The sequence below is a fragment of the Myxocyprinus asiaticus genome, chromosome 29, assembly GCF_019703515.2.
Source record: "Myxocyprinus asiaticus isolate MX2 ecotype Aquarium Trade chromosome 29, UBuf_Myxa_2, whole genome shotgun sequence".
Classification (NCBI taxonomy): Eukaryota; Metazoa; Chordata; class Actinopteri; order Cypriniformes; family Catostomidae; genus Myxocyprinus; species Myxocyprinus asiaticus.
The window spans coordinates 27,657,876-27,671,935 of NC_059372.1; the positions used below are offsets into that span (position 1 = coordinate 27,657,876).

Genomic DNA, 14,060 nt, shown 5'->3' on the forward strand with positions numbered 1-14,060 from the left:
CCTCTTCCCCTGTAAGACAGGCCTACAGTTGCTCTGCTGTGACTGAGCAGACACTAACCCCTGATCTCCCTCTCTCTCTACACACATTGATTGGCTCAGGTGCTCTTGTTTGTGTGTAATCTGTCCAATTCTGGTGTGTTAACTCTCTTTAGTGGACTGTTGAACCTTTTTCCTGTGTGTGGTGTGTGTGTGTGGTGTGTGTGTGCAGGCACTATTTCAGACAATTCACTTACAGCAGCCTTTTTATAACTCCACCCTTGAATTCAGCAGGAATTTGACTGGTATCTGTCTCTTTTAATTCTTCTGATAAGCAGTATAATCCATATTCAAATTTTAACCATTTATTCAAACACCAATGTTAAGTATGTATGTAAACAACTTCCATTTTGATAGGTGACCCCACTAGTATCCAAGAGATAACGTGCAGTCAGCTGGTCATTATCGCAACATAAACCCCTTCGTGATGATGCAAGATCTGATCACCCTGTCAGTGTTTAGATAGCAATAATGACAATGACTATACGTCATTCTGCTTTTATTATACAGTTACTTAACCAAATTTGTAAACAAATAGACATGAAATATTGATTTTAGTTGAATTTTTTTTATTATTTGAAACATGTTGGACATTGGTTGCCAGGGACAATGGTCAAATAAACAGTTTAGCGGTCATTATAAATGCAGCAAATGACCAATCAGAATCAAATAGTCCAGAGAGCTGTTTAATAAGGTTTAATATGAAATGTTGTCTCTTTTGTGACTTTTGACTGGTCTAATTACGAATGTTTATGGGGCACATGTGTGCATTCAAAGAGGGGTGTGTTTGTGATGATTTAGTGTTTTTAAAGACTGTTTGGGCATGTCTGCATGTAATGTGAGTTGTAAATGGAGATGTCCGTATGTAAGTTTGACTGTGTGTGTGTGTGTGTGTGTGTGTGTGTGTGTGTGTGTGTGTGTGTGTGCATGTGTGTATCTCTCTCAGAGCCTGCAGCATGGTGTGATCTTCAAAATGAAAGATGGGCAGCAGTAGTAATCCTGCACTCCTACATAATCCTCTTTTCAAAGACACTGCCATTCTTCAGCAGCTCAGATGAGCAGCCAGACAGATCAGTGCTGACAGCTTTACCAATGTGGCACACAGGGAAGTCAGGCTCTTTAACATTAGCGTTGATACTGCAGCTTTAGCAGCGCCACCAAAAACTTACCAAGAACTTTTGCAGGGATGAAGGTACAACAGAAGGTTAAAGATCAGAGGTCTGTGAGAAGATCCAGCTTCATGTCTGCAGAGAGTTTGCAGTGATTGCAGTAAATATACTGTAGTAAAGAGAACACGTTGACAGACAAGAGAATATCTCAGTGGCCACAACATTTTATATAAAGTCTTTATAGTTGATGGTTATCAAAGTACCGCATTCAGACAACATTGTACAGAAGTTAGTTCCGTTCTTCTAATCTGACTGGACAATAGGTGTTCAAAGAGTGCTGATATTTAGCATAACAACACTGGGGCGCATCACTGTTTGTGTCCCTCTGTGTGTTTTGTGTTTGCGGCATTGCAGACAGGCTGTCGGTCTCTGTGTTGTTACATCATGCAAGGATTGATCCTGCTTTAGTTTGTTTTGGAACTATTTTTGTTAGTCAAGTAGAAATAGACAAAATAAAAAGTCAATGTTAACTAAAGTTTTAGGCCCGCTGCCTCATGCCAGTGGCCAAATCACAGCTGATATGATATTCAGTACAACAGCACTCTTGCTTGTGTCATATTGCTTAATTATATAACATGCTACACTGTAGCCTCAGTGTCATCAATTCCAGAGTTTTTCAGACCTTTGGTCCGTTCAGTCTTCTCAAAACAGACAGAGCTAAACTCCATTCCCATTGAGATCTGTTACCATAGCCACAGGTGCTAATTCTGTGGGTATTGTGATTACAAGGTGACTCGGGTACAGTAGGCCCCCTTGGCATGAGGGTGTAGGTTTCAAAGGCAGCCAAGTGGAGAGGAATTGGTAAGAATCTACACCTGGATCTGACAGAATTAATATGCCCATAGCTGTGGAGTGGAGGAGGTGTTTGGGTAGACTTGTTTATTTGTTGTGCATCTGCTTGGCAGATGTTATTTTTTTTTAAGGAGAACCCTCACTGTCTCCTCTTTGCCTTTGCACCACACCAGGGTGGTTTGCCCTACCACACTTTAGCTAATCACCCCTTAAATAATCCTATTAATCCTATCTAAGATGAAGAGGCTGAGTCCTTAAAGGTGAAGTGTGTGGGTTTTTCAATGTTAAAATATTTTCTCATATGCCAACTAATTAAAACCTTTATAACAAGTTACAAGTTGATAAGTTGATTCTGCTAAATGATGTTAACGCTTGCCACACTGTGGCTCTTTGTCGCTATCAAAACATAGCTGTTTGTTTGAGCATCCTGACCAGCCTGACACAGCAACATTGACTCAACCAATGCCATGAGTTTGGGGCGGGATTACTTGTTTGACCAATGGCGGTAATTACTGCAATGATATTTTTTTTAAATTTTTTATTTATTTGTGCAAGTCCGACACTAGTACTGACACAAAAAATACACAATATACAAGTGGTGCGCACTGGGTTTGAGTTGTCCAGCCCTGGTGTGTAAGTAAAAATATAATAGTTTCATAGCTTTGTTTTCTTTCTGTCCCTCTGAGCTGGATCCAATCCTCTCCCTGGCTTTATGGGATTTTACGGGATGCACTTCTTCTGTAATTGGAGTTCCATACAACCCTGTCTTATATTATGAGAGTCGAGAAACCACACATGCATTCTGGGCAACTTCCAAGAACAGGAACATCCATACTAGACGATTCTTTCCAGTCTTTCACAGGTAATTCCATGGAGGTCTCCCTGAAATTGTCTGACCTAATGACGGGATATCCTTATGGCCACCACTGCTTGTCTTTTTATTTTCTGCAACATCCCTTGTACTTTGATGAAGCCGACAGACACTCTTATATCACTTCCTCTCCAGTAATACAGAGTTTAGGTGGTACATGGGAAAAGACTATTATAGTCTATAAGACTATATAGTGTTTTGGGAAATGACTGTGCCACAAATAGCGAGGAGGTGAATCTAGAACTCATCAATCAGAAGTAAACTCCAATCAGAAATCACTCAAGGCCAAGAATAGGCAAAGGACTAGAGGAATTGTGGTGCAAGTAAGACATAAACACACACTCTGGCACATAAATTTGTTTATTTGGTCACATTTCCATTAGGAAGTGTTGTTCTTCCTGCTTGTATTTCTCTAGACCAGAACTTCCAGAAAGGGCGGGCTGGGAGGAGCTATGTAGGGAAGAGGGAGGTGGTGAAGTATTTGAGTTGCTGTCTCAGTTGCACACACATACACATTCACTGGAGCACTGACTCTTAGCTGAGTTCTGTTCTTCAAAAGTCTTCAGCTTGAGAGCTTCTTTCTGCTTCTTTTAGAAAACACGTATTCCTGCTTACATCTCAAAGCTCTGGTAAGTTAAACAAGCTGTAACAGAGATGGCTTCATTTAATTTATTTATAGAGGATTAGTTTCATGTCCACTTCAGTTAGTTTGTTTTGTGTATATGAGAAATTGCTCAAGGCATGTGAGCCTCTATTTGTTTTCTTGATATCTTTTTACCTTCTTAAGATACTTAGGTAACTACAATCATGATAGAAATGACATTGTGGCCCTTGTATCACTCCTCTCATTTTAACATTCATTATTAAGGATGTGAGTCTTATTTGAGCATGTTGGGACTGGACTGATTAACTAGTAGAACATAATAATTGTTTATATGGGATCAGTAAGAACTGTGTGAGTGTAATGTGATTTGGTAAGGGTTGGGTCAATTAAATACAGATAAACTCCTGGTGTTTTCCCATGTCATTAAGGCTTTTATGATGCATTAAAACAATGGATAAATGTCACTTTGCATTTAAGATCACAGTTGTTCTCAGTTGTTTGATTATGTTGTTAGACTGGTTTTTGCATTTGGGCTGATAATGTTGGTTTGTGTCATTACCATATGGGTCTTGACAAAGATGAAAAAAATGTTTTACAGGGTGTAAAACAATAATCACTAGGAAAAGAGGAACTGACTCAGCTTGTGAGATGTGTGAGGGTAATAACAACCGTGCAGTAATTTTTGTGTCATTGGCAGGTCCCTCCCTATACAATACAACTTAATTAATCCACAAGTGATGATTGAATTTTGAGCATATAGAGTGCAAGAGATAAACAAATGCAGACACTTTTGTACAGATACTGTTTGTAAAAATATACAATGTATAAAGATGATGATAAATATACAATGTGCAAAACTTACAGAAATGAAGAAAAATATATCTTAACTCTATAATGTATATTAAGTTGAATAATATCAAGAACAAGCATTACTATAATTATACGGGAAGATAATTCTCTCTCTCTGCTCTCTCTCTCTCTCTCTCTCAGATCCATTAACTCAAATATTCCAGGCTTAGCTGTTGGTCAAACTGGCTTAGTAGGTGACCTCTGCTTCTGTGTGTTTGGAGGTGATGTCTGTGTAGTCCTCTTGTTTTTTAATTGAGCTCACTTGTTTGTTGTCTTGTGTTTTGGTGAGTGTGTGGCTGTGGGAAAGCAGAATTGGTAGCTGCAGTGGAAGAAGGTATAAACAACACGTTATATCATCTCTGTGATTATACACTGTGTCTATGCATATATGGTTTTGTGTGTGTGTGTGTGTGTGTGTGTTTGAGCAAGCTTGTTTGTGTGGCAGGTACTTTATAGGCAGGCGTGTATCTGCGAGTGTGCATTGTGTCTTTTGTTTCTCCAGGCATCGTGTATAGAATGCGAGTGACATTCCTCATCGTTGCTTTGGCAGGCCTGAGGCAGGCCACAGGGTCATGGTCCATTTAAAGGGCCCATGGGTCATGGATTCCTGAGAGAAGTCTGACATAGACAAGGTTGCTGTGGTTGTAATGATGGGATGATCAGGCCATTTATCTACCATTTTACTTGATCAATACATCAGTGAGGAGCATCTCCCTTTTGTGTGACTGAAAGGTACTGGATTGAGAGTGAGTGTGCTTTCAAGTTTAGATTGACCTCTAGCACCACAGTTACATTTTTCAAATGTGCAGCTGGTACTGCAAAGCTTTATGCAGGGGAAATGGATAAATCACTGATAGTCGTGTAAGTGACAGATTACTCAGACCTCTGGGGTCAGATACGTCTGTCTGAACAGCATTGTGCTGTATGAGCATCCTGATCTGTTATGTCGTTCAGCCCTGATCTGAAAACTCTAAGGATCTGATTTGGTCTAATTTGGATGCTCTGATTGAAGTTTTAGAGTGCTAGAGGAGAGCACTGTGGAGAATTTGTGGTCATACTGTAGTTTGGCTGGCCTGTGAAAGACAGCTGGACTTCTTCCTCTCAATTTCATATCATTTTTGAGTAAATATTGGGAGTGTCCATTTAACTTGGCAATGAGTGCGTTTACATGCATGTTCTTACACTAATTATGCTTAATACGCCGACGTGTCAGGTATACCTTTTATCGGGGCATGGTCATAATTTAAGCAAAAACCGATCAACACACGTATATTTTTGCCCATTACCCTGATTTCGCTTGCATTTTTACACCTTTACTGGCATTCTTACCAACTTATGCAATGTACACAAGTGTTGGGCGCATGCCAATTTACGTGTTGATGTAAAAATCAGAGAATAACACAATGATTTCAAATCTTATATAAATGCCGGTTTCTTGCATTGTCTGGTTTTTTGGAATTACATTTTTAAAAAGTTAAGTTTAAAAGCATATTGCTGTGCATTTTAACATTCAGTTTCATGAATTTCTCATTTGTTATCATTCGGCCATCTGCCACAGTGCTTTCTAGATAATGGCAATGTATCGACTGTTGATAAACTTCTATTGGTTGAACAATAATTTCTACATTTTGTCCTCTGATGTGTTGGGAGATAATCTTTACTTTTCAAAGACTCCATCTCATAATGTGATCGCCAAACTTCTCAAATTTTTCCTACGTGTTCTAGTTCACTCAAACACAACCATATTACATTTTGACTACCCATAGAGGTGGCAAACTTATTGAGAGTTGAGAACAGTCAGGTGGTTTTGTGTGTATGGAACTGTGTGATGAATGGCACTGAGGGCAACTGTAGTTACACCTCTTTAGGTCACACTCTAATGATATTGTGTTGAGAGCTGTTCTGTGCTTTGCCACACATTGAGAAGAAAAGGCTGTATACCCCTTTATAACTGGCTATCCCCCACTGATAGAGCTTTGCAGCAGTTATGGATGGAGTCAGTGTGAAAGGTTATCAGGCTAAAGGCTTGAACCCTCTGGGGTGTATTTATTGCAGTGGCTGATGTGGGTTGAGTGAGTGGTGTGACACTGTCAATGCAGTAAAAACCGACATGGAAAGCCCTTGGGAATGATGTTTGTTAGCTAGTACTTATGCGAACACCTTCCAAAGTGTAGAGAGAGAGGTCAAATCTTTCAGTGTGCGGTCACACAAATGTGATTCACCCGTAGGGCACAGCCACTCAGATTCACTCTAAATACAGCTGAAACAACCCATTATCAATGTATCAATTGAGAACTGTCACATAAAAGCACTGGCCCAGTGGTGAGGGTTGTTTTCTGCTGGCCTGGTCAGGCTAGTAGTTCAGATTTTTACTTGCCTTGCCAACATTTTCACTGGGCCCATGGTAAAAATAATGATACATTTTATTTTTTAGCATCCACAGCTTTAAAAAATACCATTATATTTTTCACTAAACATTACGTTTTCTTTATAAAAATAATCCTTATTGCTATTGGTGAGACCTGGTGAAATCTTCTCAGACAATCCTTATCAGTTTTCCTACTTTGGCGGCATACTAAATTCAAAACTATCAGTACAGACAAGGATGGACAAAAGAGAAAGTCCTTGCAAAGGTAATATTTTCCTCAATGTCTCTGTACTTCACGGGTGGGCATAGTCTCAAACTTAGTTTGTTTTACACATTTTTTTCTCTCTTTCTCACCTCCTTGCATAACTTCAGCTTTTCTCAGCAGGATGGCTCATGTTTCCAATTGGGAGAGATTCCTGTATTTCCTCTTTACTCATCATGACATCAATCAGGTCTTCTTCACTCAGTCCTTACTCAACACCTGAGAAGATTTACACAAGCTTCCTGGATATTGACATGTCAAAGGCTGTAAAGCATTTAGCCTGAGGGAAAGAACCATAACTGTAACTTTGCACAGGTGACTCACTCTCAGAATGAATCTTTCCGGCCTGAATGGAGCTGGAATTGTTTGTATTTGATCAATGGATAAGGAGAGGAGCTATCAGTCTCCAGTTGCATAAAGTCTAAAATGCCTTCACATAGACAATCTGACTTCCTGGAGCTCTCATCTGCACTCCAAGCCTGGGAACGTTTTACCAGCTAAAGCAAGCATCACTATTACTAATACTCATACTTGGGGTTAGGGTTTTTTCAAAAGTATTTCACTATGGTGTATTTTGTCCTGCACTGTTTGTGCTATGGACATGACCTCAAATAGTGCTTTTGTTTTTTTTTTGTTTTTTTTTGTTTGTTTTTTTTAACAATTGGTTAGTCAATAAAACTTGTGAAAAAATCCCATTGACTTACATTAAAGGTGGAAATCAAAACATTTCTAAGTGCCAGAATATCACTTGAGGATGGGCTCCTTTGTTTTGGTTTAGTAAATTTCCAAAGAATTTTTTGGTTTTCCACATGCAGCCTAATTTTTCTAGATGCGTGAACAGTCTGCGTCATCTGTACACCCACCTCCTTTTAACTCTACTAAAAGACTATCACAAAGCAGTCGTAGTTTGCGTGTGTTGAACCTGTCTATATGGGCTTGCGTTTAAAAGGAATATACTTTGAAAAGCTGAGCACTCGACCGTGCACAAGATGGAATGGGATATGGAAAAACAAAGAATAGCATAGACTTGTGTAATCGCCTAGCAGCCACCCAGATCAACCTAGCAACCCAGAGCAACCTCCAAGAACACCCTAAAAACCACCTAGCAACACACTAAGGACCACTCCAAATACAGTACCTTAGCAACCACATAAGCAACCTCTGATAACACCCTAACATCAGGAATTTTTCCCAGGCAAGAATCTTGTTTTTATTCTTTGCCATTTTGGCAACTTTATCTCAAAATTCCTCTATAAATTACAACAATAACCATCTTCCTCAATCTTTCTCTCTGTTTTGCACCTAGCTCTCCCAAACCATATCTCCCTGTCCCTCAGCCTCCCCCATTCATTTTCCCTTGCTTGTTAGGGCCTAAGCACTGAAAGTGCGGAGGCCCTGTTATTCTTCTAAGGATTATTATTATTATTATTATTATTAGGGCCCAAGCACTAAAAGTGCGGAGGCCCTGTTGTTCTTCTAAGGATTATTATTATTAGGGCCCAAGCACTGAAAGTGCGGAGGCGTTATTGTTGTTCTAAGGATTATTAGGGCCCAAGCACTGAAAGTGCAGAGGCCCTATTGTTCTTCTAAGGATTATTATTATTATTATTATTATTATTATTAGGGCCCAAGCACTGAAAGTGCGGAGGCCCTGTTGTTCTTCTAAGGATTCTTCTTCTTTTCAAGGTTTTTGGTACTTTTGGTGTACTTAACCCTCTGGGGTCTAAGGGTGTTTTGGACCATGGAGAAGTTTTGACATGCCTTGACATTTGTGTTTTTTTTCAGTTGCTTAACATATTAATGGCTAAAGTCTTAACACTGTATTCAGCACAAACTGGGCTACAATAATATGAGAAGAACATTTATGTACATGTTTGTATTTTTGAGAAAATAATGTTTATGTGTGGTTTTTGAAAAAACAAAAATTTTAAGTCTGAAATAAGGCCATATATCACATACTAAACATTTGTTCACAAGACTTTTGAGAACTGGATCTTGTAGCCTAGAGTTTTTGCTACAAAAATTATGTGAAAACCATCCTGATCACTCATTCATACAAAACAATATAGTCATTTAACTTTTGTAAGACACTTTTAGTGTTAGGCCATTTGCCAGTATCAATATTCATGAATATTGATGTGATTCACACCTGAGGAGAAAAAGACCCCTCCCCTGAGAGAGAATGAATGTGAGGAGACTTAATGATTGAATGTATTGTTTGTAGCTTATTCACAAAATCATGTTTAAGTTAAAAGTAATCATCTGACTATAAATTTTCTTTACATAAAGACTTAAAAACTTTAGACCTACACTACCATTTAAAAGTTTTAGATCTGTAAGATTTTTTAATGTTTTTAAAAGAAGTCTCTTCTGCTCAACAAGGCTGCATTTATTTGATCCAAAACACAGCAAAAACAGTGACATTGTGAAATATTTTTACAATTTAAAATAACTGTTTTCTATTTGAATATGTTGTCAAATGCAATTTATTCCTGTGATCAAAGCTGAATTTTCAGCATCATTACTGCAGTCTTCAGTGTCACATGATCCTTCGGAAATCATTCTAATATGCTGATTTTCTAATATGGGCATATTTACAGCACATTTTACACATTTACACCCGAACAGATACTTGCAAGCACAAGCTTCTTTGATGATAATGAAGCAGCATAAACACTAGTTAAAATATAATCTAAACATTCATATTATTTTTATATCATATTACTTATCATATTTATATCATACAGCATACAATTTAAATACCTGCTTTAGCCAAAACAACATTTAAATGTAACTAAAACTTGCCTATTAGGACATATTTCAAATTTCAAGTCTGGAAATAGTCCAACTAGTAAAATATGTACATGTTTATATAAAATAGCATGTCAACTAATATGTAAGTAGAACTAAATGAGTTACTCATCCGAAATTGTATCCTCGGCTGGATCAAGTCGCTCTTCAAAATGCAAATGTTCCTCGTCAGATTCCCGCTCTTCTTCTGAGGAAAATGTGAACTCTTCGTCACTATCCAGGACCATCTGTAGAGCTTCCTCACCTGTGTAGCGTGCCATCTTCCAAATGTGCAGAAAAGTGAATGAACTTGATGCTTTTTAAGGCATTGTTGGGGACATATACCATTTACCATTTGCCATGGTGAAGCAATACATTTATTGTGAAAAATTGGAAACAGGAAGTGCCTTATCTTCTGTGTGCATTGTGTGATTTTGATGAAAATCTGGTAATGGGGCAGTGCCCCCTCAGATAGACCACTGTGCCCCCTCTGTCAAAATGTTGTATTTGAAACAATTTTTATAATTTAGTTATCTTTTAAATGTGTTTTACTTTTTTTGCAAGCCTAAATATTCAACTAAATTGTCAAATAAATAAAATAAATGAAGCAAATTAATCCTTAAACTATTTGTAGTGAGTAACTGAACATTTCATGTGGGGACAGGAGTTATGCTGTCTGGCCAATTGACTGCTCTCTTAATTAGAAAAATGTTTCTGCCATGTAATTCAGTCAGAGCTCAGAGGCTCAAAGGCTAAAAGAAGGAAATGGATTTAAGAAATTTTAACTAGTATAAGGATGAATGAATGATGTAAATGATGTAACTAAACAGTACAAGCATAAGTGGAGAGATGTGGTCCTCGCAAGAGTTTTAACACCAGCACTCGGTGCATTCAGTTGATCTAATTGTGAGTACAGCGGTTTACTACCTTTTGCTGTGTTTTGTTAATGAATATAAGTGAAGTTGTCTTAAACATTATTTAGGTTGCTAAATGGATAGAATTTCATTCACTCCAACAAACAAAATTAATTACAAAATTCCATCAAATTGAATTGAGTTTTATAAAAATTTATAATTAATCAAATTTAAATATACTGCGCTTTTATTAATTTAATTTAGTTTAAGATTACTCAATTAACTTTCATGGAATTTTGTTATGAAATTGAAATGTGTAAATCTGAAATATAGGCAAGTTTTTGGAGTGTGCTCTCCAGAGGATCATTTGATTAGACATTTATTAAACACATTTTTTTTTCGATTTCGCTTTTTGTAAATTTTGTATATTTTTGCCATATTTTAAAGTGCTGACATGCCACAATTTCAGACACATGTACAGGCAAGCGATAAAGAAGCGTCTTCTGGCTGCAGCCTATGCTTCCCAACTGTTACCAGGAAGTGAACATATATCATGCACTATGCTTTAGGAGGTGTTTTGGTTTGTGTGGTTTGCAAGCCTAACCCTATCCCTGAGTGGATGTGTGATTGATTGTTAATTTTATTAGCGCACAGCGTGCTGTAAGATGTACATGATTTCTACACCTGCTGGATATTCATTGCTCTAAAATAGATATGACCAAACTCTGATTATTACGATTTACACTGGCTGCATTTTAAACTTATTCAAGTCTCAGGTTTAAAGGAATACCCAAAAAAGAAAATTTTCTCATCATTTATTTACCCTCATGTCATTCTAAACCTGTATGACTTTCTATCTTCTGTGAAGGAGTGCAAAAGGAGAAAAAGAAAGCATACAGTGGCCACAAGATGTTAAGCTCCAAAAATAACAAAACGTTATACCCATACACCATAAAAGTAGTCCATATAACTCACACAGAGTAAGTGAGTAACAGACCAAAATTTAAGTCATTATAATTGAAAATCTTCCACTCTGCAGTATCTCTCAAATTTCATTCGTGAATGCACGTTCTTGGCGGGTCAAGACACGTCACATCATGTTTGACGTTAGTGACACTTAACGCAAGGGCTACACAATCACATTTTGCGATTATTTAAAAAAATATTATGATTGTGATTTGAACTGCGATATGATAAACAAAAAACTAGTAAGTGATTCCTTTTGACCAAAATTCTACTGTCAATAACAAAACTTAGGCTACATTTTGAGGGTTCACACTCGAGTCCTCTTAAAAAGAGCTAAACTCTGACTTTTTTCACTTCAGCCTAAAAAAAAACAAAAAACAAAAAAGAGAGAAACAAAGAGAAAAAAAACACTGTCTTCATCGTATTCACATTGTACCTGTCCACTGTGTACCTGTTTTTGAGCAATGCACATAAACTTAGAGGTGATCAGCGCAAGTAGACCATTTATTTATTTAATTAATTCAATCACAGCCCTTTGCGGTTTAATAATCGCACAAGGTTATATCACAATTTCAGTTTTATTTTGATTAATTGTGCAGCCCTACTTGATGCCTTTGGTTCTTGTGTATCTCATCACCATTTGCAACATGCCAAAAGGTTGAGTGCAGTTTACGATACAAACTTTTTTTGCCCCATTTTACCAGCTACTTGGATTTTTACAGCCACCTTTATCTGATTCATTTATACAGTATATACAGGCGATTCACAATTTATGTACAGTAAGATGCAAACTGCTGAATTTAAAGTGATTTAAACTCAGATAGCATCTCCTGAGATGGCCTGAGATAATTTGCAGCAATCAAAAAAAGAACAAAACTTTTTACAGGCCATTGACAGAGAAGAAAGAAAACTCTTCGTTCTGTGAAAAGCACTTGCACTGCACTCATGAACGGCTGAGCGCCATTGAACATCTCAACCAACAGCAATCAGACGTGCAACGGCTGCTTTTCTTTCCTCTGTTCTTCAAAATATAATCAAATTATTTTTCTTCAAGTGCACATCTTAGTGTCTAAGCAACGACATCTCTTTTCAAATGTCAGTCTTGCCCTGTTCAAATCTGGTATTAACATCCTTTCGGGAGATCCAGTCACAAGTGGACAATGCTAAATACAGGTGCAAAAGGGATTAGAAACGTACAGGTCTGCAGGAAGATGAACTAAATTACCTCCCACTGTTCAAAAAGTATCAAAGGATCAATAATGATGATGAAGGATTATATAATTTCATACCTTGGTAGCAGTCGTCATGGTGGCGGAACATTTTTACTCTATGACCATGCGCTACACAGTTTCGCTATTGCGCACCACCTCTGTGCTTATATCACTGTCTCCCGCTGAACTCGTTTACATGCGCGTAAACGTCGACAGGGACGAACAGGGTGGCGGATGTGAAAGGCTACACTCAAATTTCAAACAGCTGCATTGATACAAGCATCGGCAAGGAGAACATGACGATGTATCATCATATCAATATTTTGAACACAGCTACTGTATGTGTGTTTATCTTGCTGATGCCTGAGGCAGTTAAACTGATCTGAGTGAGGAGTGTACCACTTTTGTTGGACCATTATGGCTCGACAGCCTAGAATGTCTGCTATCTTTGTTGCTTCGTAAGCCCTAACACTCGTGATCTCTAGTTTGAATCCTCAGCATTGGTGCCTGCTAAAGACCAGCAGAGCACAGGGAATACATGTGATTCGATGTGGAGGGGAAGGAATGATGATCCATTTTGGATCTTGGACACCAGAGCTTCCTCACCCCTAACAGCATGGCAGGGTCCTGAGCAACTGTGACTTATTAAAAGCCTGGCCGTGGAGAGACAGCTGTGTGTGTGTGTGTGTGTGTGTGTGTTTGTTTGTCTGTGTGTGCATCATCTAAATGCACCACAGAATTTGACCTGGATATGCATTTATTGCATTACTCCATCCATAAGCCTCTTATGAGACACAGTAACATACAGAGGCATGACGAGCATGTTAAAATAGTTCTCTTTGCACAGTAATGGCTCACTAACACCACGAGTAAGACATTTGTCAATGCCAGTGCTAACCTACTTTCAACTTGTTTGCCACTGGAGTCTGAGTCACGTATTCATAGTGATATGTGTTGAGAAAAATAGAAAAAACAGAAAGCAATCACTGTCGACAGCAATAATGGTTGTTTATCTTGTAGTCAGAGCAAATATCCTCTTCAGAATCGATAAAACAAAACATGCCACACAGGCTTTATGTCAGATTTTTAGCAGTAATTAGCATATTATTCAGTTATTGCAGGGCAAGGACCTCATTTAAGCATGTATTTATGTTTCAGTCTTTTAGACTAATGTCAAAAAGGACATGAGCGAGTTTCGCTTAAGGCAGTTTTATTACATTCTGTAATGAGAATTTAAAGCTTTAATTAGGTTTTCACATGTACTGTTGCTCCGTTAGAGAATACCTCT

The 14,060-nt window shown here is 38.0% G+C and overlaps 1 protein-coding gene across 6 annotated transcripts in view; it reads left to right on the top strand.

Moving 5' to 3' along the window:
- The window catches only part of LOC127420578 (protein FAM110A-like), a 35,846-nt gene that overhangs the window by 16,365 nt on the left and 5,421 nt on the right, over positions 1–14,060 (top strand). Inside the window, exon 3 of one of the 6 annotated variants that reach the window (XR_007893824.1) lies at positions 983–1,505. The exons of 3 other annotated variants lie outside the window; for them this stretch is intronic. The gene's annotated coding sequence lies outside the window, so the exon portion shown is untranslated. Of the gene's footprint in view, positions 1–982; positions 1,506–2,416; positions 2,860–3,385; positions 3,498–14,060 lie in introns of those variants that run through there. 2 more of the 6 variants (XM_051662978.1, XM_051662975.1) reach the window with 2 other exon arrangements.